At 44.9% G+C, this 7,857-nt stretch overlaps 1 long non-coding RNA gene across 1 annotated transcript; it reads left to right on the top strand.

Moving 5' to 3' along the window:
• The first annotated feature begins 488 nt into the window (after nucleotides 1-488).
• Nucleotides 489-7,440, top strand: LOC128910393 (uncharacterized). Its single transcript, XR_008466704.1, has 4 exons — nucleotides 489-990; nucleotides 2,276-2,324; nucleotides 5,916-6,032; nucleotides 7,228-7,440. It is a non-coding gene; the product is annotated as an uncharacterized LOC128910393 (long non-coding RNA).
• The last annotated feature ends 417 nt before the right edge of the window (nucleotides 7,441-7,857 follow it).

A 7,857-nucleotide genomic window follows, 5' to 3' on the forward strand; every position in this document is an offset into this window, starting at 1 on the left:
CTGTCATGAAAAAGAACTGGAGAGATCTTTCCCTTGGAGTAAAGCAAATGACACGAAGAAAGTTGAGAAATGCAGTTCAAAGCCAGGATCATACCCTGGGACAAGATCAGGACTCTGGAAGGTTTACAGGTTCATAAAGCTGGGTTCATAGGAAAGGTGGTAAACCCACTTTTAATATAAAGAAGAAATCTCTTAAAAACGGAGAGCGAGTGAGTTTAGGTAAGTACAGAATAAATATTAGAAATGCCTCGTGGAAAATTCTGCTGAGAAACGCTGGGTTTTGCAGAGGGGCCGCGCAAAAAGCTTCTCCTGACTCTTCAGCCGTCAGTCGGCTGTTTCCAGCTGGCGGGTGACGCCTGGCTGTACGACAGCTTCCAGCCGGCCAGGGCAGCCACGCAGGCTCGTGATACCCGTGTTCACTGGTGGTTCCAGTCCTGGGTGCCTTGCGGTGCTCACGTGGCTGGACGCTCTCGTCAGCATCTCTTCATCAGTAAATACCTAGGAAACGGATAAGGGAGGATAGAGAGCCCCCGCTGTGGTTCTGTCTGGACCACTTGATCTTACTTCCAAATTGCTCTGAACTATGCAGCCGTAAACTTAAACCTGTATTTTCTGCAGTTAAGCTATTAAGGTAAGATTTATGTATCATAATTGTAAACTGAACAAAATGGGTTATTTTAAAGTGGAACGAAAAACATCAGTATCTCAAAACCTTTTCTGAAACAGAGACGTCTTCAAAGAGCGCCAGTTCTTTACAATCACGTAAAGAGCAAACCGCTTTCCCGAGCAAATACCACGTTAGATTGAGGTTTGTGCTCTTTCGTTGCCTCTTGGTGAGAGAAGAGTGCTACACGATCTGCTAGAAAAAAACAAACCGAATTACAGTCTGGCACCTTTTGACTCACTAGGGCCGGGAGGAAATACGGCACGGAGGTTTAAGGTGGAGAAGAAAATGGAAAGTACGTGGTACCCGCAAGGAGATGCGCCGTGGTGAGTAAACAGCATGCTGAACTAGGTGAAAGAGCTGCCAGCCAGCCAGGTTTCAGACTGTTCACACAAGCGTATTGTGAAAACACTGCCAAGCGCAACGTCAGAAAGTGCTCACTGCAGGCCTGGAAGTACCTGTTTTCCCGTGACTCCTGACAGTCAGTCTGGTTGGCAACTTCTCAGAAAAAGCCGCAGCAGATTTATAGTCTCGGCTTCTTGCTTGCTAGAGCTGTAAAAAATCAGAGAGATGAAGGTGGGCAGCCCTTTTTGTGAGCGTCTGGTTGCTTGTCATGCCCAGTTCCCTATAAAACAGGTGATCCTTTCACTGCCTTCTTTCCCTAAGCTCCGCAAGACGTGGAGATCACTGTCATCTGTGTTCCTGGCCAATATCAACCAGACTTCTATTTTTAAAAATAAAGATAAGGCAGAGTCAGTTGGTGAACGTGCCTGACTTTCGCTGCCCTAATAACACGTTCAGTGCGCACAGCTGGGATTGTTTGCATCCTCCTCAGAGCCCTGTATTACATACAGACAGATAAATTTTAAAGAGAAGCATGACATTTGCAGGTTTTTTCCCCGTTTTGTGATCCATAGTTTGACACATTTACGAAAATTGTTCCTTTGTTTTGGTTACGAGTTGTGGGCTGAAATTTCTTTAGACTCTCTTTCCGGAGCTTGGATGCCCCTCTCATTAAAGCTGACAGATGCTCCGGTCTCCTGCTTTGCTCTGAAAGTTTCACCTATAAATTACGAATGTGGTAGGTCTCCTGTAATGGGGAGAGAAGATGTATAGTGGAGTAAAACTGTTCACCTTTATTTCAGCCGCTTTGTCGCTGCCTTTCATTGTGCCTCAGCACCGTGTTTTACCTCTGCAGGTGTCGCTGGTAGGCCTCATATTGAGCAGACCTCAAATTTGTACAGACATACTGAAAACATCGGTCCATGTCCCAAAGCACCCACTCACCAGCTCGCAGCTGGGAGGTTTTCTTTCCCTTGCGGAATTTCCAACACGTTTGTTGTTGGCCAAGCTGAAAGAAACAGCTCGGACTACAATTTTGACTAGCATGTATCTCAACCCGGAGTTTTCCTGAGCACGTATTTAGTGTTTTAACTGTGAAATGGAGTTGAGCTGCTGTTATTCTTTCAAATGTAGAGCTAGAAAGAATGTGAAATCCACGTCAGCTTGCATCAGCACAAATTATTATACCGTTGTTGTAAATATTAGAATACCTTTGTTGTAAATGAGAGCAGGTTTTTCTTCATATTCTGACTTCAGTTATTTTTGCAGAATTGAGGACACCGGGACTAGCCACTTGGCAGATGCCAATCCACTATGGGTAGGTTGTACTATGGGCTATGATTACTTAAATCTTTTGGGCATCTTGTATCTAAGGAGAGAAGGGCACAGAAATTCATGAAAAAAAAGTTTTCAAGATGGGCTGAAGAACTGTAACCTCGCCATGTTGCAGAACAGGAGAAAATCCGTGGAGGTCACTGGAGTTACAGTGACTTGACACCAGTTTACACGCAGACAAAATGCGATGCATCATGTTTAAACCCTTGAAATTAGACGGTAACTTCAGGACCAGGTACTGTTGGCATTTCTTCTTGCCAGCAGAACGTTTGCTTTGCTTATAGCACTTTTAGCGACTGAAAGATGAGCTAAGAGTAAGAGGTACTAGGGAAAACGATGGGATAACTTTATTGTCAGTCCCATCAACCCTTGTCTTTACAGGCAGCCCTAGGAGCACGTAACTTATATTCCCGCTATGCTTGCACAACGTATTTAGGTATGAATGAAGAGAATTAACCAAAAATCCCCATAACAAACCAACCCAAAGCTATTCAAATTGATCGCCCTAAATAGGTTTAAAAAAGGTATTTTCTAGTTAAGTGGCACAGGATCATAAAAATGTTTGGCAGCTCCCTGAGTTGGTGACTCAGGACCTCTGTGAATCTAGTCAGTTGTGAGGGATTTTAAAAAAACCTTGCAGGTGTAGCTGCAACTTTCTGTCTTCAGATACGTACAGAAGTCAAGCCTTTTGTCCCAAGTTCATCCTGCGTCACTGGGCTAAGCTTCCCAGGGTAAGCACCTACTACCCAGACCCCACCTGCACCCGGTGCAACGAGGCAGTGCCAGGAGGCAGCTCAGCGCGGTTAAGCTGGGTCTCTCACCAACAGTTAAAAGGAGTCATCGAATCATAGAATCTTCGTGGTTGGAAAGGACCTTTGAGATCATCGAGTCCAACCATACACACACAAAAAAACCCAACCAAACAAAAAAAGCCAAGAACCTACAATCTCTGCCACTAGCGCATACCCTGAAGTGCCAAATCTAGACGTTTCTTAAACACGTCTAGGGATGGCGACTCAACCCCCTCCCTGGGCAGGCTCTTCCAGTGCCTGACCACTCTTTCAGTAAAGTAATTCTTCCTAATATCTAACCTAAACCTCCCCTGCCGCAACTTCAGACCATTTCCTCTGGTCCTGTCATTATTCACTTGGGAGAAGAGGCCAACACCCACCTCTCTCCAACCTCCTTTCAGGGAGTTGTAGAGGGCAGTGAGGTCTCCCCTCAGCCTGCTCTTCTCCAAGCTAAACATGCCCAGCTCCCTCAGCCTCTCCTCATATGCCCTGGTCTCCAGACCCCTCACCAGCCTGGTAGCTCTGCTCTGGACACGCTCCAGCACCTCAGTGTCCCTCTTGTACAGAGGGGCCCAGAACTGAACGCAGCACTCGAGGTGCGGCCTCACCAGTGCCCAGTACAGAGGCATCATCGCTTCCCTGCTCCTGCTGGCCACGCTATTCCTGATACAAGCCAGAATGCTGTTGGCCTTCTTGTAGTCCTAGCCTGGTTGCTTGGGTTAAACATGTGACGTTAGATGGGATGCTTGCAGGGATTGGGAAGTGCGGAGTGGAGTGCAGCGGATTCACTCCTGAGCTAGTGGAGCTGCTAAGCCCGAGATGGTGAAGAGCAAGGCAGCACAGCGTCATGCAGGTGGTACCTCTGCAGGCGCTCCACTGCCATTTCAAGTGCCGCACAGAGAGAAGCAGGTCGGACTTCTCTTCACCTCCAGTACGGCTGAGTCAGCCTCCTGTTGAACAGAAAATACGCGTGAGATCTTCTTCTTCCAAACAGCTTTTTCCTAGTAGGAAACTATTTGTGACGCCTCTGGCCCTAGAGAAGTGCCAGGCACGATTAATATTGTTTAACAAAGCATTTGGCTTGCCTCTGATGAACAAGGAAGGTCAGAGGCTAGAGACCTATGTTGAAAGCTAATTGCTGAAGTTATTTGTCTGGCTTGTGTTAGATACTTGGATCCCGCTATACAAGTTAGAAGTGCAGAGTGCCCTAAGTGCAATACTTTAATTTAAATGCTTATAGTACAAGAGAGAAACAATTCACTGATCATCTCATTAGAGGCTTAGCTATTTACATCTGGACAGCTTTTCCTCTTTGATCTCGTAAGAAAAATGAATGGAAGTTTAGGACGTGTTTATTTGCTTTTGTGAAGGCTTGGATCCAAGCAAAACACACTTATATCTGGGAAGTAACAATGAGAGGCTGTAAACGCATTAAATACCTTTGACCAGCGCTAGATACCAAACCAGAGATTTCCAAGGTTAAAGAATTCAAGGGTGCTGAACTCCTGGTTTCCATTTGACTCCCATTACAAACCTCATTTCTATGCTACTAAATGAAACAATATACTTCTCCCTGCGGACGCATGAAGGAGTTATACTGTCATTGTTTGGCTTTATTTTTTTCCCCCTTGTAGTCTTCAAAAAACTGCAAGCGCTGTAGCCCGAAAATTTCACAAGTAGAGAAATCTCTGCTCCCATCTATTGGTGAGCAGGAGAAGAATGCCCATAAACCTAGTTAATCTGTGTAGCTGTTTTACCCGGATCCCTGGATAGACAGATAATCCGGAGAGGTAGGGCTTTCTGATACCATCTGTTCTTTTATAAAAAATATGGCCTTTCTTCAGCTTTCATTCCTCATTCCGCCAGTGGCACTTCGGGGAGACCTCATAGTTACATTTCAGTGACCACAAAGTCTTTTCAGCATCCTGTACTTGGACAACTTCAGTGTAAGAGCTCTAGCAAAGGACTTAATGAGTAGACATGAGGGAGAGACAGATACACGATGGAGCTGAACAAAGGAAAGTTTTTTTTCACGCAAACCATGGTAACAGCAGCAGACGTGAGACATCTTGGGCGTCGGGCTAGATGATCTTTAAAGACCCCTTCCAACCCAAACCATTCCATGATCTCCCCCGAAAACTTTTACTAAATCATGAAATAAAATGAAACCTTCAGATCGTTTTTAGGAAGGAGGTTCCAAAATCGACAGAATACCGATTTGCAGGGCGCTAGAAACAGGCCTGCTCAGGCAGGAGTCAGACCTCTGAAGTTACAGCATCCAAACAGTGCTCAACTGTAGGGAAATGTAGCAGCTATGGAAGGAGAAACGATGCTCAGAAAGAATGTACGCCTACGGGAAATTCACAGCATCAGCTGGTGACCAAGACCGTTGCCAAAGGTACTGAACAGAGTAGATGGTTTTATTTATTGTGCATTGTTTTCCCAAAGTTAATGGTATCTTTGCCTTGCCATTAGCAAAGGCCTCTTTGTTTCAAAGAGTTTCATGCTTGGAAATGATGAACTATTGCCTGAAGGCGCTTCGAAAACGTTCTGGGTGGGAAGGGACACAATGCTGTACATTGACTTTGAAGAGGGGTCATTTTTTGAACACGGTCTTGTTGCTAGAGGAGCTCTAGCTGGGTTCTGGGTATCCAGTGATTAGACGTGGTGGCAAGTTCCCAACTAGGTGGAAGAGAAAGTAGTCAAAAGAAAGTAAATTACCAGATTCATATGGAAGGGATGAATTTCTGAGCTCATCAGCTTCTTTGCTTGAATTTTCTCAGCATCCGAATCTTAAAAGAAGCCTCACTGCCATTGTTAGGAGCAACATTCAAGTTCTTGCCACGCTCACGTCGGTGGTCATTACTATTCCGAGATCATTAGGAAGAGGTACAAGCATGGTAAGAAATGTAAAAGAGGGTTGGAGGGAAAAGATGCTGCTGAATGAATCCATACTGGGGTGAATACAGTGCTGAGACAGAATATCATTCAGCGGACTGGTTTATCGCTAAAAACTGGCATGTTGCAGTTGAACTGAGATTTTCTAAAGAAAACGGCGTCCACAGACAGCTGACTGATGAGTTCACATTATAAAAGACTGTTCAGGAGTTCATCCACTGAAAGGCCATTTACGGGCTTTACTTTCTCACGGTCCCACTCTGGAAAGAGTTACTCCGCTTGTAAGAGTTACACAGCCCATGCATATCCTCCCATTGTTTCCAGTTAAGGGAACATCAGCTGTTTTTTCTATTGTGAGCGGGGGCCGCGATGGAGGGCTAATTGGTTCTGTTCAGTTAAATGTCTGTTTTATGAGGCCAGGCTATTGCAGGCACCGATGCTGGACAATGGGACAGCAGTCTGAATCTGTGATCTCCGTCAGACAATGAGCATTTAGGCCACTTCTGAGGGATTTGGCAAGAAAACTCCTCGTTTCGTTTTTCCACACAATAAAAAAAACCCCATAGATTAGGTAATTCAGAGGGGATAATGATTATCCATGGTTTGGGAGGAATTTCTCTTTGACAGAAACTCCTCTGCCATCTAGACTACAAACCGATTTTACTGGAAACTTGCTATCAGCCGGAGGAAGCAAGCTTTCCAGAGAAACTTTTTAAGGTGTGAAGTATTTGTGAATTTGTTAATGCTAGGTACACACAAGGATACACAAAGGTCATTCCTAACAAGCCATGTTACATTCTTGCTAAAGAAGATTTAAACGTCTCTACCACTTTGTGTGAGATCGTGGTGTTCGGGTACAGAAACCCATAGTTCCAAAAGAATGGGTCGCTTCGGTGTTTTGGAGTGTTGTTTTGACACCAGTGGTCATGTGCCAGGTTCTCTAAGACGCAGGTCTCTACGCCTGCTGGAATAACGCGTTATTACATCTGTGGCAATAAAAAAAAAAGGAATCCTACATAAATTTTAAACAGCCAGTTGATTTGTAGCGTCAGGGTATGGGGTTTATTCCAGCTCCTCTTTCTTTCTGGGAGACTCTGATGGTTGAACACCATAGGCAGCATTTTGGGGATGCCGAGGGACGGAGGTGAAATAGCACGTGCAGCCGATTTCTTAATCCTGACCTTGCTATTTTAACAGTGAACATGAAAGTAGCCCCATGGATGTTCTAGTCCGTACAAGATCCCTATTCCGAGCAATGCTATGCACAGCAACAGGGGAAGCAGGAAGGTGGCTCGGGCCACCTCTGAGGTTGATGATTCGGGGGATTAAACATTAGTATGGAGTCCAGCAAGGAAGAAGACAGACATTCAGGACAGCAAAAAAAGAAGGTATTTTCCCAACATGCTGCCGTAAGACAATCAGGATAATGGTTAACAGAAATTTCCTTTGGCTTGGGAGGGAGGAGATGGGCAATTTACAAAGCTGTGTGTTCACAAGCTGTTTGAAGGCAATGGATTTGTCTTTCTGCAAATTTAGGTCACTGGAAGAATAAAGGGCTTTTTTAGTTTTGCAAGAGCACAGTTTAAAAAGCATATAAGGAGATAGAAAAGAAAGGAAGGGGCCCGAGGATTATTCTATTTAGCGCATTTCATAGAGGCCCCTTTACAGGAAGGAATTCATTGCAATGCAGCTCGTTACGCAAGGTAAATACAGTGTTTCCATGATATTGCTTGATTTTTTTCCTTCTCTGCCATATGCAAACTTCATTTATTCACCAGAAACGTCAGGATAGAAGTCACAAAACTGATCGTGTAGCTTCCCCTCTTT

Source organism: Rissa tridactyla, chromosome 5, assembly GCF_028500815.1.
Source record: "Rissa tridactyla isolate bRisTri1 chromosome 5, bRisTri1.patW.cur.20221130, whole genome shotgun sequence".
In the NCBI taxonomy this organism is placed as follows: domain Eukaryota; kingdom Metazoa; phylum Chordata; class Aves; order Charadriiformes; family Laridae; genus Rissa; species Rissa tridactyla.